The sequence below is a fragment of the Hypomesus nipponensis genome, chromosome 3 (genome assembly GCF_054491055.1).
Source record: "Hypomesus nipponensis isolate SF chromosome 3, ASM5449105v1, whole genome shotgun sequence".
NCBI classification, from domain to species: domain Eukaryota; kingdom Metazoa; phylum Chordata; class Actinopteri; order Osmeriformes; family Osmeridae; genus Hypomesus; species Hypomesus nipponensis.
This window is the reverse complement of record NC_140363.1, coordinates 3,625,301-3,648,687: the sequence shown is the minus strand read 5'-3', so window position 1 is coordinate 3,648,687 and position 23,387 is coordinate 3,625,301. Positions and strand designations below refer to the sequence as shown.

The 23,387-nt window shown below is 43.9% G+C and overlaps 18 non-coding genes across 18 annotated transcripts; all 18 read right to left on the bottom strand.

Moving 5' to 3' along the window:
• Positions 1-90: 90 nt before the first annotated feature.
• trnai-aau (transfer RNA isoleucine (anticodon AAU)) lies at positions 91-164 on the bottom strand. The gene has a single exon. It is a non-coding gene; the product is annotated as a tRNA-Ile (tRNA).
• A 578-nt stretch (positions 165-742) lies between these two features.
• trnai-aau (transfer RNA isoleucine (anticodon AAU)) lies at positions 743-816 on the bottom strand. Its single transcript has one exon. It is a non-coding gene; the product is annotated as a tRNA-Ile (tRNA).
• Positions 817-1,397: 581 nt separating this feature from the next.
• Positions 1,398-1,471, bottom strand: trnai-aau (transfer RNA isoleucine (anticodon AAU)). Its single transcript has one exon. It is a non-coding gene; the product is annotated as a tRNA-Ile (tRNA).
• Positions 1,472-2,072: 601 nt separating this feature from the next.
• On the bottom strand, positions 2,073-2,146 carry trnai-aau (transfer RNA isoleucine (anticodon AAU)). The gene has a single exon. It is a non-coding gene; the product is annotated as a tRNA-Ile (tRNA).
• A 578-nt stretch (positions 2,147-2,724) lies between these two features.
• Positions 2,725-2,798, bottom strand: trnai-aau (transfer RNA isoleucine (anticodon AAU)). Its single transcript has one exon. It is a non-coding gene; the product is annotated as a tRNA-Ile (tRNA).
• A 578-nt stretch (positions 2,799-3,376) lies between these two features.
• On the bottom strand, positions 3,377-3,450 carry trnai-aau (transfer RNA isoleucine (anticodon AAU)). The gene has a single exon. It is a non-coding gene; the product is annotated as a tRNA-Ile (tRNA).
• A 577-nt stretch (positions 3,451-4,027) lies between these two features.
• trnai-aau (transfer RNA isoleucine (anticodon AAU)) lies at positions 4,028-4,101 on the bottom strand. Its single transcript has one exon. It is a non-coding gene; the product is annotated as a tRNA-Ile (tRNA).
• A 577-nt stretch (positions 4,102-4,678) lies between these two features.
• Positions 4,679-4,752, bottom strand: trnai-aau (transfer RNA isoleucine (anticodon AAU)). Its single transcript has one exon. It is a non-coding gene; the product is annotated as a tRNA-Ile (tRNA).
• A 578-nt stretch (positions 4,753-5,330) lies between these two features.
• trnai-aau (transfer RNA isoleucine (anticodon AAU)) lies at positions 5,331-5,404 on the bottom strand. The gene has a single exon. It is a non-coding gene; the product is annotated as a tRNA-Ile (tRNA).
• Positions 5,405-5,985: 581 nt separating this feature from the next.
• trnai-aau (transfer RNA isoleucine (anticodon AAU)) lies at positions 5,986-6,059 on the bottom strand. Its single transcript has one exon. It is a non-coding gene; the product is annotated as a tRNA-Ile (tRNA).
• Positions 6,060-6,637: 578 nt separating this feature from the next.
• trnai-aau (transfer RNA isoleucine (anticodon AAU)) lies at positions 6,638-6,711 on the bottom strand. Its single transcript has one exon. It is a non-coding gene; the product is annotated as a tRNA-Ile (tRNA).
• Positions 6,712-7,292: 581 nt separating this feature from the next.
• Positions 7,293-7,366, bottom strand: trnai-aau (transfer RNA isoleucine (anticodon AAU)). The gene has a single exon. It is a non-coding gene; the product is annotated as a tRNA-Ile (tRNA).
• Positions 7,367-7,947: 581 nt separating this feature from the next.
• Positions 7,948-8,021, bottom strand: trnai-aau (transfer RNA isoleucine (anticodon AAU)). Its single transcript has one exon. It is a non-coding gene; the product is annotated as a tRNA-Ile (tRNA).
• Positions 8,022-8,622: 601 nt separating this feature from the next.
• trnai-aau (transfer RNA isoleucine (anticodon AAU)) lies at positions 8,623-8,696 on the bottom strand. The gene has a single exon. It is a non-coding gene; the product is annotated as a tRNA-Ile (tRNA).
• Positions 8,697-9,274: 578 nt separating this feature from the next.
• trnai-aau (transfer RNA isoleucine (anticodon AAU)) lies at positions 9,275-9,348 on the bottom strand. The gene has a single exon. It is a non-coding gene; the product is annotated as a tRNA-Ile (tRNA).
• A 580-nt stretch (positions 9,349-9,928) lies between these two features.
• Positions 9,929-10,002, bottom strand: trnai-aau (transfer RNA isoleucine (anticodon AAU)). The gene has a single exon. It is a non-coding gene; the product is annotated as a tRNA-Ile (tRNA).
• A 582-nt stretch (positions 10,003-10,584) lies between these two features.
• On the bottom strand, positions 10,585-10,658 carry trnai-aau (transfer RNA isoleucine (anticodon AAU)). Its single transcript has one exon. It is a non-coding gene; the product is annotated as a tRNA-Ile (tRNA).
• A 577-nt stretch (positions 10,659-11,235) lies between these two features.
• trnai-aau (transfer RNA isoleucine (anticodon AAU)) lies at positions 11,236-11,309 on the bottom strand. The gene has a single exon. It is a non-coding gene; the product is annotated as a tRNA-Ile (tRNA).
• Positions 11,310-23,387: the final 12,078 nt, after the last annotated feature.

The following is a 23,387-nucleotide window of genomic DNA, read 5'->3' as shown; positions in this document are numbered from 1 at the left end:
GGCAGGCGTTCCAAAGCCAGTCAGTAGCATTTCAAAGCCTCGCCACAGACTAGATAAAGCAATGGAAAAGATCTCCAAAGAAGGGGTGTTTGGCCCGTATGGGGATCGAACCCACGACCTTGGCGTTATTAGCACCACGCTCTGACCAACTGAGCTAACGGGCCGGAGACACTCTCTCCAGCCGCGGAAACGCGGTGTCCTAGGCGCCACCTCCGTTCGGCGTGGAACGACCGGTCGTAGTTGGCCCACGCTGTAAGTCGTTTTTTCGTCACTCTAAATTCAAGGGGATGTCAAGAAAGCAATTAAATGGGAGCTACGAGTCTTCCAAGACTCCAACATCCGCTCCAGAGCAAGGGGGAGTTAGCTCAAATGGTAGAGCGCTCGCTTAGCATGCGAGAAGTAGCGGGATCGATGCCCGCATTCTCCAATGCCTTTCGGCTCGTTTGTGGTTCAGTAGCTCGGCTAGTTCAATAAGACAGGTTTGTGCGGTACGTCCAGTGTCGCTCTCCGACCAGGCAGTGTTTTGGCATCACCGTTTTGAAAAATGACACTTCCTTGAGTCAACGGTATTTACCTGGGGCTTACCGAAACCCAGGAGCAAACCAGGGACCTTGAGACCCTCAGCCTAACCCTCTCCCAACTGAGCTATTTGGGCAGGCGTTCCAAAGCCAGTCAGTAGCATTTCAAAGCCTCGCCACAGACTAGATAAAGCAATGGAAAAGATCTCCAAAGAAGGGGTGTTTGGCCCGTATGGGGATCGAACCCACGACCTTGGCGTTATTAGCACCACGCTCTGACCAACTGAGCTAACGGGCCGGAGACACTCTCTCCAGCCGCGGAAACGCGGTGTCCTAGGAGCCACTTCCGTTCGGCGTGGAATGACCGGTTGTAGTTGGCCCACGCTGTAAGTCGTTTTTTCGTCATTCTAAGTTCAAGGGGAGGTCAAGAAAGCAATTAAACGGACGGGAGCTACGAGTCTTCCAAGACTTCAACGTCAGCTCCAGAGCAAGGGGGAATTAGCTCAAATGGTAGAGCGCTCGCTTAGCATGCGAGAAGTAGCGGGATCGATGCCCGCATTCTCCAATGCCTTTCGGCTCGTTTGTTGTTCAGTAGCTCGGCTAGTTCAATAAGACAGGTTTGTGCGGTACGTCCAGTGTCGCTCTCCGACCAGGCAGTGTTTTGGCATCACCGTTTTGAAAGTGACACTTCCTTGAGTCAATGGTATTTACCTGGGGCTTACCAAAACCCAGGAGCAAACCAGGGACCTTGAGACCCTCAGCCTAACCCTCTCCCAACTGAGCTATTTGGGCAGGTGTTCCAAAGCCAGTCAGTAGCATTTCAAAGCCTCGCCACAGACTAGATAAAGCAATGGAAAAGATCTCCAAAGAAGGGGTGTTTGGCCCGTATGGGGATCGAACTCACGACCTTGGCGTTATTAGCACCACGCTCTGACCAACTGAGCTAACGGGCCGGAGACACTCCGCTGCTGGGGGAGACACTCTCCCCCAGCAGCGGAAACGCTGTGTCCTAGGCGCCACCTCCGTTCGGCGTGGAATGACCGGTTGTAGTTGGCCCACGCTGTAAGTCTTTTTTTGTCATTCTAAGTTCAAGGGGAGGTCAAGAAAGCAATTAAATGGACGGGAGCTACGAGTCTTCCAAGACTTCAACGTCAGCTCCAGAGCAAGGGGGAATTAGCTCAAATGGTAGAGTGCTCGCTTAGCATGCGAGAAGTAGCGGGATCGATGCCCGCATTCTCCAATGCCTTAAGGCTCGTTTGTGGTTCAGTGGCTCGGCTAGTTCAATAACACAGGTTTGTGCGGTACGTCCAGTGTCGCTCTCCGACCAGGCAGTGTTTTGGCATCACCGTTTTGAAAGTGACACTTCCTTGAGTCAACAGTATTTACCTAGGGCTTACCAAAACCCAGGAGCAAACCAGGGACCTTGAGACCCTCAGCCTAACCCTCTCCCAACTGAGCTATTTGGGCAGGCGTTCCAAAGCCAGTCAGTAGCATTTCAAAGCCTCGCCACAGACTAGATAAAGCAATGGAAAAGATCTCCAAAGAAGGGGTGTTTGGCCCGTATGGGGATCGAACCCACGACCTTGGCGTTATTAGCACCACGCTCTGACCAACTGAGCTAACAGGCCGGAGATACTCTCTCCAGCTGCGGAAACGTGGTGTCCTAGGCGCCACTTCCGTTCGGCGTGGAACGACCGGTCGTAGTTGGCCCACGCTGTAAGTCGTTTTTTCGTCACTCTAAATTCAAGGGGATGTCAAGAAAGCAATTAAATGGGAGCTACGAGTCTTCCAAGACTCCAACCTAAGCTCCAGAGAAAGGGGGAATTAGCTCAAATGGTAGAGCGCTCGCTTAGCATGCGAGAAGTAGCGGGATCGATGCCCGCATTCTCCAATGCCTTTCGGCTCGTTTGTGGTTCAGTAGCTCGGCTAGTTCAATAAGACAGGTTTGTGCGGTACGTCCAGTGTCGCTCTCCGACCAGGCAGTGTTTTGGCATCACCGTTTTGAAAAATGACACTTCCTTGAGTCAACGGTATTTACCTGGGGCTTACCGAAACCCAGGAGCAAACCAGGGACCTTGAGACCCTCAGCCTAACCCTCTCCCAACTGAGCTATTTGGGCAGGCGTTCCAAAGCCAGTCAGTAGCATTTCAAAGCCTCGCCACAGACTAGATAAAGCAATGGAAAAGATCTCCAAAGAAGGGGTGTTTGGCCCGTATGGGGATCGAACCCACGACCTTGGCGTTATTAGCACCACGCTCTGACCAACTGAGCTAACGGGCCGGAGACACTCTCTCCAGCCGCGGAAACGCGGTGTCCTAGGAGCCACTTCCGTTCGGCGTGGAATGACCGGTTGTAGTTGGCCCACGCTGTAAGTCGTTTTTTCGTCACTCTAAATTCAAGGGGATGTCAAGAAAGCAATTAAATGGGAGCTACGAGTTTCCAAGACTCCAACATCCGCTCCAGAGCAAGGGGGAATTAGCTCAAATGGTAGAGCGCTCGCTTAGCATGCGAGAAGTAGCGGGATCGATGCCCGCATTCTCCAATGCCTTTCGGCTCGTTTGTGGTTCAGTGGCTCGGCTAGTTCAATAAGACAGGTTTGTGCGGTACGTCCAGTGTCGCTCTCCGACCAGGCAGTGTTTTGGCATCACCGTTTTGAAAAATGACACTTCCTTGAGTCAACGGTATTTACCTGGGGCTTACCGAAACCCAGGAGCAAACCAGGGACCTTGAGACCCTCAGCCTAACCCTCTCCCAACTGAGCTATTTGGGCAGGCGTTCCAAAGCCAGTCAGTAGCATTTCAAAGCCTCGCCACAGACTAGATAAAGCAATGGAAAAGATCTAAAAAAAAAGGGGTGTTTGGCCCGTATGGGGATCGAACCCACGACCTTGGCGTTATTAGCACCACGCTCTGACCAACTGAGCTAACGGGCCGGAGACACTCTCTCCAGCTGCGGAAACGCGGTGTCCTAGGCGCCACTTCCGTTCGGCGTGGAACGACCGGTCGTAGTTGGCCCACGCTGTAAGTCGTTTTTTCGTCACTCTAAATTCAAGGGGATGTCAAGAAAGCAATTAAATGGGAGCTACGAGTCTTCCAAGACTCCAACCTCAGCTCCAGAGCAAGGGGGAATTAGCTCAAATGGTAGAGCGCTCGCTTAGCATGCGAGAAGTAGCGGGATCGATGCCCGCATTCTCCAATGCCTTTCGGCTCGTTTGTGGTTCAGTGGCTCGGCTAGTTCAATAAGACAGGTTTGTGCGGTACGTCCAGTGTCGCTCTCCGACCAAGCAGTGTTTTGGCATCACCGTTTTGAAAATGACACTTCCTTAAGTCAACAGTATTTACCTGGGGCTTACCGAAACCCAGGAGCAAACCAGGGACCTTGAGACCCTCAGCCTAACCCTCTCCCAACTGAGCTATTTGGGCAGGCGTTCCAAAGCCAGTCAGTAGCATTTCAAAGCCTCGCCACAGACTAGATAAAGCAATGGAAAAGATCTAAAAAAAAGGGGTGTTTGGCCCGTATGGGGATCGAACCCACGACCTTGGCGTTATTAGCACCACGCTCTGACCAACTGAGCTAACGGGCCGGAGACACTCTCTCCAGCTGCGGAAACGCGGTGTCCTAGGCGCCACTTCCGTTCGGCGTGGAACGACCGGTCGTAGTTGGCCCACGCTGTAAGTCGTTTTTTCGTCACTCTAAATTCAAGGGGATGTCAAGAAAGCAATTAAATGGGAGCTACGAGTCTTCCAAGACTCCAACCTCAGCTCCAGAGCAAGGGGGAATTAGCTCAAATGGTAGAGCGCTCGCTTAGCATGCGAGAAGTAGCGGGATCGATGCCCGCATTCTCCAATGCCTTTCGGCTCGTTTGTGGTTCAGTGGCTCGGCTAGTTCAATAAGACAGGTTTGTGCGGTACGTCCAGTGTCGCTCTCCGACCAAGCAGTGTTTTGGCATCACCGTTTTGAAAATGACACTTCCTTAAGTCAACGGTATTTACCTGGGGCTTACCGAAACCCAGGAGCAAACCAGGGACCTTGAGACCCTCAGCCTAACCCTCTCCCAACTGAGCTATTTGGGCAGGCGTTCCAAAGCCAGTCAGTAGCATTTCAAAGCCTCGCCACAGACTAGATAAAGCAATGGAAAAGATCTAAAAAAAAGGGGTGTTTGGCCCGTATGGGGATCGAACCCACGACCTTGGCGTTATTAGCACCACGCTCTGACCAACTGAGCTAACAGGCCGGAGATACTCTCTCCAGCTGCGGAAACGCGGTGTCCTAGGCGCCACTTCCGTTCGGCGTGGAACGACCGGTCGTAGTTGGCCCACGCTGTAAGTAGTTTTTTCGTCACTCTAAATTCAAGGGGATGTCAAGAAAGCAATTAAATGGGAGCTACGAGTCTTCCAAGACTCCAACATCCGCTCCAGAGCAAGGGGGAATTAGCTCAAATGGTAGAGCGCTCGCTTAGCATGCGAGAAGTAGCGGGATCGATGCCCGCATTCTCCAATGCCTTTCGGCTCGTTTGTGGTTCAGTGGCTCGGCTAGTTCAATAAGACAGGTTTGTGCGGTACGTCCAGTGTCGCTCTCTGACCAGGCAGTGTTTTGGCATCACCGTTTTGAAAAATGACACTTCCTTGAGTCAACGGTATTTACCTGGGGCTTACCGAAACCCAGGAGCAAACCAGGGACCTTGAGACCCTCAGCCTAACCCTCTCCCAACTGAGCTATTTGGGCAGGCGTTCCAAAGCCAGTCAGTAGCATTTCAAAGCCTCGCCACAGACTAGATAAAGCAATGGAAAAGATCTAAAAAAAAGGGGTGTTTGGCCCGTATGGGGATCGAACCCACGACCTTGGCGTTATTAGCACCACGCTCTGACCAACTGAGCTAACAGGCCGGAGATACTCTCTCCAGCTGCGGAAACGCGGTGTCCTAGGCGCCACTTCCGTTCGGCGTGGAACGACCGGTCGTAGTTGGCCCACGCTGTAAGTCGTTTTTTCGTCATTCTAAGTTCAAGGGGAGGTCAAGAAAGCAATTAAACGGACGGGAGCTACGAGTCTTCCAAGACTTCAACGTCAGCTCCAGAGCAAGGGGGAATTAGCTCAAATGGTAGAGTGCTCGCTTAGCATGCGAGAAGTAGCGGGATCGATGCCCGCATTCTCCAATGCCTTAAGGCTCGTTTGTGGTTCAGTGGCTCGGCTAGTTCAATAACACAGGTTTGTGCGGTACGTCCAGTGTCGCTCTCCGACCAGGCAGTGTTTTGGCATCACCGTTTTGAAAGTGACACTTCCTTGAGTCAACAGTATTTACCTAGGGCTTACCAAAACCCAGGAGCAAACCAGGGACCTTGAGACCCTCAGCCTAACCCTCTCCCAACTGAGCTATTTGGGCAGGTGTTCCAAAGCCAGTCAGTAGCATTTCAAAGCCTCGCCACAGACTAGATAAAGCAATGGAAAAGATCTCCAAAGAAGGGGTGTTTGGCCCGTATGGGGATCGAACTCACGACCTTGGCGTTATTAGCACCACGCTCTGACCAACTGAGCTAACGGGCCGGAGATACTCTCTCCAGCTGCGGAAACGCGGTGTCCTAGGCGCCACTTCCGTTCGGCGTGGAACGACCGGTCGTAGTTGGCCCACGCTGTAAGTAGTTTTTTCGTCACTCTAAATTCAAGGGGATGTCAAGAAAGCAATTAAATGGGAGCTACGAGTCTTCCAAGACTCCAACATCCGCTCCAGAGCAAGGGGGAATTAGCTCAAATGGTAGAGCGCTCGCTTAGCATGCGAGAAGTAGCGGGATCGATGCCCGCATTCTCCAATGCCTTTCGGCTCGTTTGTGGTTCAGTGGCTCGGCTAGTTCAATAAGACAGGTTTGTGCGGTACGTCCAGTGTCGCTCTCCGACCAGGCAGTGTTTTGGCATCACCGTTTTGAAAAATGACACTTCCTTGAGTCAACGGTATTTACCTGGGGCTTACCGAAACCCAGGAGCAAACCAGGGACCTTGAGACCCTCAGCCTAACCCTCTCCCAACTGAGCTATTTGGGCAGGCGTTCCAAAGCCAGTCAGTAGCATTTCAAAGCCTCGCCACAGACTAGATAAAGCAATGGAAAAGATCTAAAAAAAAGGGGTGTTTGGCCCGTATGGGGATCGAACCCACGACCTTGGCGTTATTAGCACCACGCTCTGACCAACTGAGCTAACAGGCCGGAGATACTCTCTCCAGCTGCGGAAACGCGGTGTCCTAGGCGCCACTTCCGTTCGGCGTGGAACGACCGGTCGTAGTTGGCCCACGCTGTAAGTCGTTTTTTCGTCATTCTAAGTTCAAGGGGAGGTCAAGAAAGCAATTAAACGGACGGGAGCTACGAGTCTTCCAAGACTTCAACGTCAGCTCCAGAGCAAGTGGGAATTAGCTCAAATGGTAGAGCGCTCGCTTAGCATGCGAGAAGTAGCGGGATCGATGCCCGCATTCTCCAATGCCTTTCGGCTCGTTTGTTGTTCAGTAGCTCGGCTAGTTCAATAAGACAGGTTTGTGCGGTACGTCCAGTGTCGCTCTCCAAACAGGCAGTGTTTTGGCATCACCGTTTTGAAAGTGACACTTCCTTGAGTCAATGGTATTTACCTGGGGCTTACCAAAACCCAGGAGCAAACCAGGGACCTTGAGACCCTCAGCCTAACCCTCTCCCAACTGAGCTATTTGGGCAGGTGTTCCAAAGCCAGTCAGTAGCATTTCAAAGCCTCGCCACAGACTAGATAAAGCAATGGAAAAGATCTCCAAAGAAGGGGTGTTTGGCCCGTATGGGGATCGAACTCACGACCTTGGCGTTATTAGCACCACGCTCTGACCAACTGAGCTAACGGGCCGGAGACACTCTCTCCAGCCGCGGAAACGCGGTGTCCTAGGAGCCACTTCCGTTCGGCGTGGAATGACCGGTTGTAGTTGGCCCACGCTGTAAGTCGTTTTTTCGTCATTCTAAGTTCAAGGGGAGGTCAAGAAAGCAATTAAACGGACGGGAGCTACGAGTCTTCCAAGACTTCAACGTCAGCTCCAGAGCAAGGGGGAATTAGCTCAAATGGTAGAGCGCTCGCTTAGCATGCGAGAAGTAGCGGGATCGATGCCCGCATTCTCCAATGCCTTTCGGCTCGTTTGTTGTTCAGTAGCTCGGCTAGTTCAATAAGACAGGTTTGTGCGGTACGTCCAGTGTCGCTCTCCGACCAGGCAGTGTTTTGGCATCACCGTTTTGAAAGTGACACTTCCTTGAGTCAATGGTATTTACCTGGGGCTTACCAAAACCCAGGAGCAAACCAGGGACCTTGAGACCCTCAGCCTAACCCTCTCCCAACTGAGCTATTTGGGCAGGTGTTCCAAAGCCAGTCAGTAGCATTTCAAAGCCTCGCCACAGACTAGATAAAGCAATGGAAAAGATCTCCAAAGAAGGGGTGTTTGGCCCGTATGGGGATCGAACTCACGACCTTGGCGTTATTAGCACCACGCTCTGACCAACTGAGCTAACGGGCCGGAGACACTCCGCTGCTGGGGGAGACACTCTCCCCCAGCAGCGGAAACGCTGTGTCCTAGGCGCCACCTCCGTTCGGCGTGGAATGACCGGTTGTAGTTGGCCCACGCTGTAAGTCTTTTTTTGTCATTCTAAGTTCAAGGGGAGGTCAAGAAAGCAATTAAACGGACGGGAGCTACGAGTCTTCCAAGACTTCAACGTCAGCTCCAGAGCAAGGGGGAATTAGCTCAAATGGTAGAGTGCTCGCTTAGCATGCGAGAAGTAGCGGGATCGATGCCCGCATTCTCCAATGCCTTAAGGCTCGTTTGTGGTTCAGTGGCTCGGCTAGTTCAATAACACAGGTTTGTGCGGTACGTCCAGTGTCGCTCTCCGACCAGGCAGTGTTTTGGCATCACCGTTTTGAAAGTGACACTTCCTTGAGTCAACAGTATTTACCTAGGGCTTACCAAAACCCAGGAGCAAACCAGGGACCTTGAGACCCTCAGCCTAACCCTCTCCCAACTGAGCTATTTGGGCAGGCGTTCCAAAGCCAGTCAGTAGCATTTCAAAGCCTCGCCACAGACTAGATAAAGCAATGGAAAAGATCTCCAAAGAAGGGGTGTTTGGCCCGTATGGGGATCGAACCCACGACCTTGGCGTTATTAGCACCACGCTCTGACCAACTGAGCTAACAGGCCGGAGATACTCTCTCCAGCTGCGGAAACGTGGTGTCCTAGGCGCCACTTCCGTTCGGCGTGGAACGACCGGTCGTAGTTGGCCCACGCTGTAAGTCGTTTTTTCGTCACTCTAAATTCAAGGGGATGTCAAGAAAGCAATTAAATGGGAGCTACGAGTCTTCCAAGACTCCAACCTAAGCTCCAGAGAAAGGGGGAATTAGCTCAAATGGTAGAGCGCTCGCTTAGCATGCGAGAAGTAGCGGGATCGATGCCCGCATTCTCCAATGCCTTTCGGCTCGTTTGTGGTTCAGTAGCTCGGCTAGTTCAATAAGACAGGTTTGTGCGGTACGTCCAGTGTCGCTCTCCGACCAGGCAGTGTTTTGGCATCACCGTTTTGAAAAATGACACTTCCTTGAGTCAACGGTATTTACCTGGGGCTTACCGAAACCCAGGAGCAAACCAGGGACCTTGAGACCCTCAGCCTAACCCTCTCCCAACTGAGCTATTTGGGCAGGCGTTCCAAAGCCAGTCAGTAGCATTTCAAAGCCTCGCCACAGACTAGATAAAGCAATGGAAAAGATCTAAAAAAAAGGGGTGTTTGGCCCGTATGGGGATCGAACCCACGACCTTGGCGTTATTAGCACCACGCTCTGACCAACTGAGCTAACAGGCCGGAGATACTCTCTCCAGCTGCGGAAACGCGGTGTCCTAGGCGCCACTTCCGTTCGGCGTGGAACGACCGGTCGTAGTTGGCCCACGCTGTAAGTCGTTTTTCGTCATTCTAAGTTCAAGGGGAGGTCAAGAAAGCAATTAAACGGACGGGAGCTACGAGTCTTCCAAGACTTCAACGTCAGCTCCAGAGCAAGTGGGAATTAGCTCAAATGGTAGAGCGCTCGCTTAGCATGCGAGAAGTAGCGGGATCGATGCCCGCATTCTCCAATGCCTTTCGGCTCGTTTGTTGTTCAGTAGCTCGGCTAGTTCAATAAGACAGGTTTGTGCGGTACGTCCAGTGTCGCTCTCCAACCAGGCAGTGTTTTGGCATCACCGTTTTGAAAGTGACACTTCCTTGAGTCAATGGTATTTACCTGGGGCTTACCAAAACCCAGGAGCAAACCAGGGACCTTGAGACCCTCAGCCTAACCCTCTCCCAACTGAGCTATTTGGGCAGGTGTTCCAAAGCCAGTCAGTAGCATTTCAAAGCCTCGCCACAGACTAGATAAAGCAATGGAAAAGATCTCCAAAGAAGGGGTGTTTGGCCCGTATGGGGATCGAACTCACGACCTTGGCGTTATTAGCACCACGCTCTGACCAACTGAGCTAACGGGCCGGAGACACTCTCCCCCAGCAGCGGAAACGCTGTGTCCTAGGCGCCACCTCCGTTCGGCGTGGAATGACCGGTTGTAGTTGGCCCACGCTGTAAGTCGTTTTTTTGTCATTCTAAGTTCAAGGGGAGGTCAAGAAAGCAATTAAACGGACGGGAGCTACGAGTCTTCCAAGACTTCAACGTCAGCTCCAGAGCAAGGGGGAATTAGCTCAAATGGTAGAGTGCTCGCTTAGCATGCGAGAAGTAGCGGGATCGATGCCCGCATTCTCCAATGCCTTAAGGCTCGTTTGTGGTTCAGTGGCTCGGCTAGTTCAATAACACAGGTTTGTGCGGTACGTCCAGTGTCGCTCTCCGACCAGGCAGTGTTTTGGCATCACCATTTTGAAAGTGACACTTCCTTGAGTCAACGGTATTTACCTGGGGCTTACCGAAACCCAGGAGCAAACCAGGGACCTTGAGACCCTCAGCCTAACCCTCTCCCAACTGAGCTATTTGGGCAGGCGTTCCAAAGCCAGTCAGTAGCATTTCAAAGCCTCGCCACAGACTAGATAAAGCAATGGAAAAGATCTCCAAAGAAGGGGTGTTTGGCCCGTATGGGGATCGAACCCACGACCTTGGCGTTATTAGCACCACGCTCTGACCAACTGAGCTGACGGGCCGGAGACACTCTCTCCAGCCGCGGAAACGCGGTGTCCTAGGCGCCACCTCCGTTCGGCGTGGAACGACCGGTCGTAGTTGGCCCACGCTGTAAGTCGTTTTTTCGTCACTCTAAATTCAAGGGGATGTCAAGAAAGCAATTAAATGGGAGCTACGAGTCTTCCAAGACTCCAACATCCGCTCCAGAGCAAGGGGGAATTCGCTCAAATGGTAGAGCGCTCGCTTAGCATGCGAGAAGTAGCGGGATCGATGCCCGCATTCTCCAATGCCTTTCGGCTCGTTTGTGGTTCAGTGGCTCGGCTAGTTCAATAAGACAGGTTTGTGCGGTACGTCCAGTGTCGCTCTCCGACCAAGCAGTGTTTTGGCATCACCGTTTTGAAAATGACACTTCCTTAAGTCAACGGTATTTACCTGGGGCTTACCGAAACCCAGGAGCAAACCAGGGACCTTGAGACCCTCAGCCTAACCCTCTCCCAACTGAGCTATTTGGGCAGGCGTTCCAAAGCCAGTCAGTAGCATTTCAAAGCCTCGCCACAGACTAGATAAAGCAATGGAAAAGATCTCCAAAGAAGGGGTGTTTGGCCCGTATGGGGATCGAACCCACGACCTTGGCGTTATTAGCACCACGCTCTGACCAACTGAGCTAACGGGCCGGAGACACTCTCTCCAGCCGCGGAAACGCGGTGTCCTAGGAGCCACTTCCGTTCGGCGTGGAATGACCGGTTGTAGTTGGCCCACGCTGTAAGTCGTTTTTTCGTCACTCTAAATTCAAGGGGATGTCAAGAAAGCAATTAAATGGGAGCTACGAGTCTTCCAAGACTCCAACATCCGCTCCAGAGCAAGGGGGAATTAGCTCAAATGGTAGAGCGCTCGCTTAGCATGCGAGAAGTAGCGGGATCGATGCCCGCATTCTCCAATGCCTTTCGGCTCGTTTGTGGTTCAGTGGCTCGGCTAGTTCAATAAGACAGGTTTGTGCGGTACGTCCAGTGTCGCTCTCCGACCAAGCAGTGTTTTGGCATCACCGTTTTGAAAATGACACTTCCTTAAGTCAACGGTATTTACCTGGGGCTTACCGAAACATTTACAAAGTTTGGCATGCATCTTCCGTCTGAATGGTTTTCTTGATTTTTTAAGTGTTAAAACATGCTTCTGTGGCTGCATATATATGGAAAAGGTGTTTTGTGAAGATGTTTAGCCATTAGATTCCGTTTTTGAGACTTTCGTGTTTTTATTGCTCAGAAGTGCTTTTCAGCTCCTGAATAGCGTTTTCAATGCATTTACAAAGTTTGGCATGTATCTTCCGTCTGAATGGTTTTCTTGATGTTTTCAGTGTTAAAACATGCTTCTGTGGCTGCATATATATGGAAAAGGTGTTTAGTGAAGTTGTTCAGCCATTAGATTCAGTTTTTGAGACTTTCACTTTGTCATTGCTCTGAAGTGCTTTCCAGCTCCTGAATAGCGTTTTCGATGCATTTACAAAGTTTGACATGTAACTAATGTCTGAATTGTTTTCTTGATGTTTTAAGTGTTATAACATGCTTCTGTGGCTGTACATATATGGAAAAGGTGTTTTGTGAAGATGTTTAGCCATTAGATTCCGTTTTTGAGACTTTCGTGTTTTTATTGCTCTAAAGTTCTTTCCAGCTCCTGAATAGCGTTTTCGATGCATTTACAAAATTTGGCATGTAACTTCTGGCTGAATGGTTTTCTTGATGTTTGAAGTATTATAAGATGCTTCTGTGGCTGTATGTATGTGGAAAGGTGTTTTGTGAAGATGTTTAGCCATTAGATTCCGTTTTTGAGACTTTCGTGTTTTTATAGCTCAAAAGTGCTTTCCAGCTCCTGAATAGCGTTTTCAATTCATTTGCGAAAGTTTGGCATGTAACTTCTGTCTGATTTGTTTTCTTGAAGTTTGAAGTGTTCTAACATGCTACTGTGGCTGTACAATGTGGAAAAGGTGTTTAGTGAAGATGTTTAGCCATTAGATTCCGTTTTTGAGACTTTCACTTTGTCATTGCTCTAAAGTGCTTTCCAGCTCCTGAATAGCGTTTTCGATGCATTTACAAAGTTTGGCATGTAACTTCTGTCTGAATGGTTTTCTTGATGTTTGAAGTGTTATAACATGCTTCTGTGGCTGTATATATATGGAAAAGGTGTTTAGTGAAGACGTTTAGCCATTAGATTCCGTTTTTGAGACTTTCGTGTTTTTATAGCTCAGAAGTGCTTTCCAGCTCCTGAATAGCGTTTTCGATGCATTTACAGAGTTTGGCATGTAACTTCTGTCTGATTTGTTTTCTTGATGTTTGAAGTGTTCTAACATGCTACTGTGGCTGTACAATGTGGAAAAGGTGATTAGTGAAGATGTTTAGCCATTAGATTCCGTTTTTGAGACTTTCATGTTTTTATTGCTCTAAAGTTCTTTCCAGCTCCTGAATAGCGTTTTCGATAAATTAACAAAGTTTGGCATGTAACTAATGTCTGAAATGTTTTCTTGATGTTTGAAGTGTTCTAACATGCTTCTGTGGCTGTACACATAAGGAAAAGTTGTTTAGTGAAGATGTTTAGCCATTAGATTCCGTTTTTGAGACTTTCGTGTTTTTATAGCTCAGAAGTGCTTTCCAGCTCCTGAATAGCGTTTTCGATGCATTTACAGAGTTTGGCATGTAACCTCTGTCTGATTTGTTTTCTTGATGTTTTAAGTGTAATAACATGCTTCTTTGGCTGCATATATATGGAAAAGGTGTTTAGTGAAGATGTTTAGCCATTTGATTCCGTTTTTAAGACTTTCATGTTTTTATTGCTCAGAAGTGTTTTTCAGCTCCTGAATAGCGTTTTCAATGCATTTACAAAGTTTGACATGTATCTTCCGTCTGAATGGTTTTCTTGATGTTTTAAGTGTTAAAACATGCTTCTGTGGCTGCATATATATGGAAAAGGTGTTTAGTGAAGTTGTTTAGCCATTAGATTCCGTTTTTGAGACTTTCACTTTGTCATTGCTCTAAAGTGCTTTCCAGCTCCTGAATAGCGTTTTCAATGCATTTACAAAGTTTGGCATGTAAATTCTGTCTGATTTGTTTTCTTGATGTTTGAAGTGTTCTAACATGCTACTGTGGCTGTACAATGTGGAAAAGGTGTTTAGTGAAGATGTTTAGCCATTAGATTCCGTTTTTGAGACTTTCGTGTTTTTATTGCTCTAAAGTTCTTTCCAGCTCCTGAATAGCGTTTTCGATGCATTTACAAAGTTTGGCATGTAACTTTCTAACTGAATGGTTTTCTTGATGTTTTAAGTGTTATAACATGCTTCTGTGGCTGCATATATATGGAAAAGGTGTTTTGTGAAGATGTTTAGCCATTAGATTCCGTTTTTGAGACTTTCGTGTTTTTATAGCTCAGAAGTGCTTTCCAGCTCCTGAATAGCGTTTTCGATGCATTTACAAATTTGGCATGTAACTAATGTCTGAAATGTTTTCTTGATGTTTGAAGTGTTCTAACATGCTTCTGTGGCTGTACACATAAGGAAAAGGTGTTTTGTGAAGATGTTTAGCCATTAGATTCCGTTTTTGAGACTTTCGTGTTTTTATAGCTCAGAAGTGCTTTCCAGCTCCTGAATAGCGTTTTCGATGCATTTACAAAGTTTGGCATGTAACTTCTGTCTGATTTGTTTTCTTGATGTTTTAAGTGTTAAACATGCTTCTTTGGCTGCATATATATGGAAAAGGTGTTTAGTGAAGATGTTTAGCCATTTGATTCCGTTTTTAAGACTTTCATGTTTTTATTGCTCAGAAGTGTTTTTCAGCTCCTGAATAGCGTTTTCAATGCATTTACAAAGTTTGGCATGTATCTTCCGTCTGAATGGTTTTCTTGATGTTTCAAGTGTTAAAACATGCTTCTGTGGCTGCATATATATGGAAAAGGTGTTTAGTGAAGTTGTTTAGCCATTAGATTCCGTTTTTGAGACTTTCACTTTGTCATTGCTCTAAAGTGCTTTCCAGCTCCTGAATAGCGTTTTCAATGCATTTACAAAGTTTGGCATGTAAATTCTGTCTGATTTGTTTTCTTGATGTTTGAAGTGTTCTAACATGCTACTGTGGCTGTACAATGTGGAAAAGGTGTTTAGTGAAGATGTTTAGCCATTAGATTCAGTTTTTGAGACTTTCACTTTGTCATTGCTCTAAAGTGCTTTCCAGCTCCTGAATAGCGTTTTCGATGCATTTACAAAGTTTGGCATGTATCTTCCGTCTGAATGGTTTTCTTGATGTTTTAAGTGTTAAAACATGCTTCTGTGGCTGTACACATAAGGAAAAGTTGTTTAGTGAAGATGTTTAGCCATTAGATTCCGTTTTTGAGACTTTCACTTTGTCATTGCTCAGAAGTGCTTTCCAGCTCCTGAATAGCGTTTTCGATGCATTTACAAAGTTTGGCATGTAACTTCCGTCTGATTTGTTTTCTTGATGTTTTAAGTGTTATAACATGCTTCTTTGGCTGCATATATATGGAAAAGGTGTTTAGTGAAGATGTTTAGCCATTAGATTCCGTTTTTGAGACTTTCGTGTTTTTATAGCTCAGAAGTGCTTTCCAGCTCCTGAATAGCGTTTTCGATGCATTTACAAAGTTTGGCATGTAACTTCTGTCTGATTTGTTTTCTTGATGTTTTAAGTGTTAAACATGCTTCTTTGGCTGCATATATATGGAAAAGGTGTTTAGTGAAGATGTTTAGCCATTTGATTCCGTTTTTAAGACTTTCATGTTTTTATTGCTCAGAAGTGTTTTTCAGCTCCTGAATAGCGTTTTCAATGCATTTACAAAGTTTGGCATGTATCTTCCGTCTGAATGGTTTTCTTGATGTTTCAAGTGTTAAAACATGCTTCTGTGGCTGCATATATATGGAAAAGGTGTTTAGTGAAGTTGTTTAGCCATTAGATTCCGTTTTTGAGACTTTCACTTTGTCATTGCTCTAAAGTGCTTTCCAGCTCCAGAATAGCGTTTTCAATGCATTTACAAAGTTTGGCATGTAAATTCTGTCTGATTTGTTTTCTTGATGTTTGAAGTGTTCTAACATGCTACTGTGGCTGTACAATGTGGAAAAGGTGTTTAGTGAAGATGTTTAGCCATTAGATTCAGTTTTTGAGACTTTCACTTTGTCATTGCTCTAAAGTGCTTTCCAGCTCCTGAATAGCGTTTTCGATGCATTTACAAAGTTTGGCATGTATCTTCCGTCTGAATGGTTTTCTTGATGTTTTAAGTGTTAAAACATGCTTCTGTGGCTGTACACATAAGGAAAAGTTGTTTAGTGAAGATGTTTAGCCATTAGATTCCGTTTTTGAGACTTTCACTTTGTCATTGCTCAGAAGTGCTTTCCAGCTCCTGAATAGCGTTTTCGATGCATTTACAAAGTTTGGCATGTAACTTCTGTCTGATTTGTTTTCTTGATGTTTTAAGTGTTATAACATGCTTCTTTGGCTGCATATATATGGAAAAGGTGTTTAGTGAAGATGTTTAGCCATTTGATTCCGTTTTTAAGACTTTCATGTTTTTATTGCTCAGAAGTGTTTTTCAGCTCCTGAATAGCGTTTTCAATGCATTTACAAAGTTTGGCATGTATCTTCCGTCTGAATGGTTTTCTTGATGTTTCAAGTGTTAAAACATGCTTCTGTGGCTGCATATATATGGAAAAGGTGTTTAGTGAAGTTGTTTAGCCATTAGATTCCGTTTTTGAGACTTTCACTTTGTCATTGCTCTAAAGTGCTTTCCATCTCCTGAATAGCGTTTTCAATGCATTTACAAAGTTTGGCATGTAACTTCTGTCTGATTTGTTTTCTTGATGTTTGAAGTGTTCTAACATGCTACTGTGGCTGTACAATGTGGAAAAGGTGTTTAGTGAAGATGTTTAGCCATTAGATTCCGTTTTTGAGACTTTCATGTTTTTATTGCTCTAAAGTTCTTTCCAGCTCCTGAATAGCGTTTTCGATGCATTTACAAAGTTTGGCATGTAACTTCTGTCTGAATGGTTTTCTTGATGTTTTAAGTGTTATAACATGCTTCTGTGGCTGTACATATATGGAAAAGGTGTTTAGTGAAGATGTTTAGCCATTTGATTCCGTTTTTAAGACTTTCATGTTTTTATTGCTCAGAAGTGTTTTTCAGCTCCTGAATAGCGTTTTCAATGCATTTACAAAGTTTGGCATGTATCTTCCGTCTGAATGGTTTTCTTGATGTTTTAAGTGTTAAAAAATGCTTCTGTGGCTGCATATATATGGAAAAGATGTTTAGTGAAGTTGTTTAGCCATTAGATTCCGTTTTTGAGACTTTCACTTTGTCATTGCTCTAAAGTGCTTTCCAGCTCCTGAATATTGTTTTCGATGCATTTACAAAGTTTGGCATGTAACTAATGTCTGAATTGTTTTCTTGATGTTTGAAGTGTTCTAACATGCTACTGTGGCTGTACAATGTGGAAAAGGTGTTTAGTGAAGATGTTTAGCCATTAGATTCCGTTTTTGAGACTTTCATGTTTTTATTGCTCTAAAGTTCTTTCCAGCTCCTGAATAGCGTTTTCGATGCATTTACAAAGTTTGGCATGTAACTTCTGTCTGAATGGTTTTCTTGATGTTTGAAGTGTTCTAACATGCTTCTGTGGCTGTACACATAAGGAAAAGTTGTTTAGTGAAGATGTTTAGCCATTAGATTCCGTTTTTGAGACTTTCGTGTTTTTATAGCTCAGAAGTGCTTTCCAGCTCCTGAATAGCGTTTTCGATGCATTTACAGAGTTTGGCATGTAATCTCTGTCTGATTTGTTTTCTTGATGTTTTAAGTGTAATAACATGCTTCTTTGGCTGCATATATATGGAAAAGGTGTTTAGTGAAGATGTTTAGCCATTTGATTCCATTTTTAAGACTTTCATGTTTTTATTGCTCAGAAGTGTTTTTCAGCTCCTGAATAGCGTTTTCAATGCATTTACAAAGTTTGACATGTATCTTCCGTCTGAATGGTTTTCTTGATGTTTTAAGTGTTAAAACATGCTTCTGTGGCTGCATATATATGGAAAAGGTGTTTAGTGAAGTTGTTTAGCCATTAGATTCCGTTTTTGAGACTTTCACTTTGTCATTGCTCTAAAGTGCTTTCCAGCTCCTGAATAGCGTTTTCAATGCATTTACAAAGTTTGGCATGTAAATTCTGTCTGATTTGTTTTCTTGATGTTTGAAGTGTTCTAACATGCTACTGTGGCTGTACAATGTGGAAAAGGTGTTTAGTGAAGATGTTTAGCCATTAGATTCCGTTTTTGAGACTTTCGTGTTTTTATTGCTCTAAAGTTCTTTCCAGCTCCTGAATAGCGTTTTCGATGCATTTACAAAGTTTGGCATGTAACTTTCTAACTGAATGGTTTTCTTGATGTTTTAAGTGTTATAACATGCTTCTGTGGCTGCATATATATGGAAAAGGTGTTTTATGAAGATGTTTAGCCATTAGATTCCGTTTTTGAGACTTTCGTGTTTTTATAGCTCAGAAGTGCTTTCCAGCTCCTGAATAGCGTTTTCGATGCATTTACAAATTTGGCATGTAACTAATGTCTGAAATGTTTTCTTGATGTTTGAAGTGTTCTAACATGCTTCTGTGGCTGTACACATAAGGAAAAGGTGTTTTGTGAAGATGTTTAGCCATTAGATTCCGTTTTTGAGACTTTCGTGTTTTTATAGCTCAGAAGTGCTTTCCAGCTCCTGAATAGCGTTTTCGATGCATTTACAAAGTTTGGCATGTAACTTCTGTCTGATTTGTTTTCTTGATGTTTTAAGTGTTAAACATGCTTCTTTGGCTGCATATATATGGAAAAGGTGTTTAGTGAAGATGTTTAGCCATTTGATTCCGTTTTTAAGACTTTCATGTTTTTATTGCTCAGAAGTGTTTTTCAGCTCCTGAATAGCGTTTTCAATGCATTTACAAAGTTTGGCATGTATCTTCCGTCTGAATGGTTTTCTTGATGTTTCAAGTGTTAAAACATGCTTCGGTGGCTGCATATATATGGAAAAGGTGTTTAGTGAAGTTGTTTAGCCATTAGATTCCGTTTTTGAGACTTTCACTTTGTCATTGCTCTAAAGTGCTTTCCAGCTCCTGAATAGCGTTTTCAATGCATTTACAAAGTTTGGCATGTAAATTCTGTCTGATTTGTTTTCTTGATGTTTGAAGTGTTCTAACATGCTACTGTGGCTGTACAATGTGGAAAAGGTGTTTAGTGAAGATGTTTAGCCATTAGATTCAGTTTTTGAGACTTTCACTTTGTCATTGCTCTAAAGTGCTTTCCAGCTCCTGAATAGCGTTTTCGATGCATTTACAAAGTTTGGCATGTATCTTCCGTCTGAATGGTTTTCTTGATGTTTTAAGTGTTAAAACATGCTTCTGTGGCTGTACACATAAGGAAAAGTTGTTTAGTGAAGATGTTTAGCCATTAGATTCCGTTTTTGAGACTTTCACTTTGTCATTGCTCAGAAGTGCTTTCCAGCTCCTGAATAGCGTTTTCGATGCATTTACAAAGTTTGGCATGTAACTTCTGTCTGATTTGTTTTCTTGATGTTTTAAGTGTTATAACATGCTTCTTTGGCTGCATATATATGGAAAAGGTGTTTAGTGAAGATGTTTAGCCATTTGATTCCGTTTTTAAGACTTTCATGTTTTTATTGCTCAGAAGTGTTTTTCAGCTCCTGAATAGCGTTTTCAATGCATTTACAAAGTTTGGCATGTATCTTCCGTCTGAATGGTTTTCTTGATGTTTCAAGTGTTAAAACATGCTTCTGTGGCTGCATATATATGGAAAAGGTGTTTAGTGAAGTTGTTTAGCCATTAGATTCCGTTTTTGAGACTTTCACTTTGTCATTGCTCTAAAGTGCTTTCCATCTCCTGAATAGCGTTTTCAATGCATTTACAAAGTTTGGCATGTAACTTCTGTCTGATTTGTTTTCTTGATGTTTGAAGTGTTCTAACATGCTACTGTGGCTGTACAATGTGGAAAAGGTGTTTAGTGAAGATGTTTAGCCATTAGATTCCGTTTTTGAGACTTTCATGTTTTTATTGCTCTAAAGTTCTTTCCAGCTCCTGAATAGCGTTTTCGATGCATTTACAAAGTTTGGCATGTAACTTCTGTCTGAATGGTTTTCTTGATGTTTTAAGTGTTATAACATGCTTCTGTGGCTGTACATATATGGAAAAGGTGTTTAGTGAAGATGTTTAGCCATTTGATTCCGTTTTTAAGACTTTCATGTTTTTATTGCTCAGAAGTGTTTTTCAGCTCCTGAATAGCGTTTTCAATGCATTTACAAAGTTTGGCATGTATCTTCCGTCTGAATGGTTTTCTTGATGTTTTAAGTGTTAAAAAATGCTTCTGTGGCTGCATATATATGGAAAAGATGTTTAGTGAAGTTGTTTAGCCATTAGATTCCGTTTTTGAGACTTTCACTTTGTCATTGCTCTAAAGTGCTTTCCAGCTCCTGAATATTGTTTTCGATGCATTTACAAAGTTTGGCATGTAACTAATGTCTGAATTGTTTTCTTGATGTTTGAAGTGTTCTAACATGCTACTGTGGCTGTACAATGTGGAAAAGGTGTTTAGTGAAGATGTTTAGCCATTAGATTCCGTTTTTGAGACTTTCATGTTTTTATTGCTCTAAAGTTCTTTCCAGCTCCTGAATAGCGTTTTCGATGCATTTACAAAGTTTGGCATGTAACTTCTGTCTGAATGGTTTTCTTGATGTTTGAAGTGTTCTAACATGCTTCTGTGGCTGTACACATAAGGAAAAGTTGTTTAGTGAAGATGTTTAGCCATTAGATTCCGTTTTTGAGACTTTCGTGTTTTTATAGCTCAGAAGTGCTTTCCAGCTCCTGAATAGCGTTTTCGATGCATTTACAGAGTTTGGCATGTAACCTCTGTCTGATTTGTTTTCTTGATGTTTTAAGTGTAATAACATGCTTCTTTGGCTGCATATATATGGAAAAGGTGTTTAGTGAAGATGTTTAGCCATTTGATTCCGTTTTTAAGACTTTCATGTTTTTATTGCTCAGAAGTGTTTTTCAGCTCCTGAATAGCGTTTTCAATGCATTTACAAAGTTTGACATGTATCTTCCGTCTGAATGGTTTTCTTGATGTTTTAAGTGTTAAAACATGCTTCTGTGGCTGCATATATATGGAAAAGGTGTTTAGTGAAGTTGTTTAGCCATTAGATTCCGTTTTTGAGACTTTCACTTTGTCATTGCTCTAAAGTGCTTTCCAGCTCCTGAATAGCGTTTTCAATGCATTTACAAAGTTTGGCATGTAAATTCTGTCTGATTTGTTTTCTTGATGTTTGAAGTGTTCTAACATGCTACTGTGGCTGTACAATGTGGAAAAGGTGTTTAGTGAAGATGTTTAGCCATTAGATTCCGTTTTTGAGACTTTCGTGTTTTTATTGCTCTAAAGTTCTTTCCAGCTCCTGAATAGCGTTTTCGATGCATTTACAAAGTTTGGCATGTAACTTTCTAACTGAATGGTTTTCTTGATGTTTTAAGTGTTATAACATGCTTCTGTGGCTGCATATATATGGAAAAGGTGTTTTATGAAGATGTTTAGCCATTAGATTCCGTTTTTGAGACTTTCGTGTTTTTATAGCTCAGAAGTGCTTTCCAGCTCCTGAATAGCGTTTTCGATGCATTTACAAATTTGGCATGTAACTAATGTCTGAAATGTTTTCTTGATGTTTGAAGTGTTCTAACATGCTTCTGTGGCTGTACACATAAGGAAAAGGTGTTTTGTGAAGATGTTTAGCCATTAGATTCCGTTTTTGAGACTTTCGTGTTTTTATAGCTCAGAAGTGCTTTCCAGCTCCTGAATAGCGTTTTCGATGCATTTACAAAGTTTGGCATGTAACTTCTGTCTTATTTGTTTTCTTGATGTTTTAAGTGTTAAACATGCTTCTTTGGCTGCATATATATGGAAAAGGTGTTTAGTGAAGATGTTTAGCCATTTGATTCCGTTTTTAAGACTTTCATGTTTTTATTGCTCAGAAGTGTTTTTCAGCTCCTGAATAGCGTTTTCAATGCATTTACAAAGTTTGGCATGTATCTTCCGTCTGAATGGTTTTCTTGATGTTTCAAGTGTTAAAACATGCTTCGGTGGCTGCATATATATGGAAAAGGTGTTTAGTGAAGTTGTTTAGCCATTAGATTCCGTTTTTGAGACTTTCACTTTGTCATTGCTCTAAAGTGCTTTCCAGCTCCTGAATAGCGTTTTCAATGCATTTACAAAGTTTGGCATGTAAATTCTGTCTGATTTGTTTTCTTGATGTTTGAAGTGTTCTAACATGCTACTGTGGCTGTACAATGTGGAAAAGGTGTTTAGTGAAGATGTTTAGCCATTAGATTCAGTTTTTGAGACTTTCGCTTTGTCATTGCTCTAAAGTGCTTTCCAGCTCCTGAATAGCGTTTTCGATGCATTTACAAAGTTTGGCATGTATCTTCCGTCTGAATGGTTTTCTTGATGTTTTAAGTGTTAAAACATGCTTCTGTGGCTGTACACATAAGGAAAAGTTGTTTAGTGAAGATGTTTAGCCATTAGATTCCGTTTTTGAGACTTTCACTTTGTCATTGCTCAGAAGTGCTTTCCAGCTCCTGAATAGCGTTTTCGATGCATTTACAAAGTTTGGCATGTAACTTCTGTCTGATTTGTTTTCTTGATGTTTTAAGTGTTATAACATGCTTCTTTGGCTGCATATATATGGAAAAGGTGTTTAGTGAAGATGTTTAGCCATTTGATTCCGTTTTTAAGACTTTCATGTTTTTATTGCTCAGAAGTGTTTTTCAGCTCCTGAATAGCGTTTTCAATGCATTTACAAAGTTTGGCATGTATCTTCCGTCTGAATGGTTTTCTTGATGTTTCAAGTGTTAAAACATGCTTCTGTGGCTGCATATATATGGAAAAGGTGTTTAGTGAAGTTGTTTAGCCATTAGATTCCGTTTTTGAGACTTTCACTTTGTCATTGCTCTAAAGTGCTTTCCATCTCCTGAATAGCGTTTTCAATGCATTTACAAAGTTTGGCATGTAACTTCTGTCTGATTTGTTTTCTTGATGTTTGAAGTGTTCTAACATGCTACTGTGGCTGTACAATGTGGAAAAGGTGTTTAGTGAAGATGTTTAGCCATTAGATTCCGTTTTTGAGACTTTCATGTTTTTATTGCTCTAAAGTTCTTTCCAGCTCCTGAATAGCGTTTTCGATGCATTTACAAAGTTTGGCATGTAACTTCTGTCTGAATGGTTTTCTTGATGTTTTAAGTGTTATAACATGCTTCTGTGGCTGTACATATATGGAAAAGGTGTTTAGTGAAGATGTTTAGCCATTTGATTCCGTTTTTAAGACTTTCATGTTTTTATTGCTCAGAAGTGTTTTTCAGCTCCTGAATAGCGTTTTCAATGCATTTACAAAGTTTGGCATGTATCTTCCGTCTGAATGGTTTTCTTGATGTTTTAAGTGTTAAAACATGCTTCTGTGGCTGCATATATATGGAAAAGATGTTTAGTGAAGTTGTTTAGCCATTAGATTCCGTTTTTGAGACTTTCACTTTGTCATTGCTCTAAAGTGCTTTCCAGCTCCTGAATATTGTTTTCGATGCATTTACAAAGTTTGGCATGTAACTAATGTCTGAATTGTTTTCTTGATGTTTGAAGTGTTCTAACATGCTACTGTGGCTGTACAATGTGGAAAAGGTGTTTAGTGAA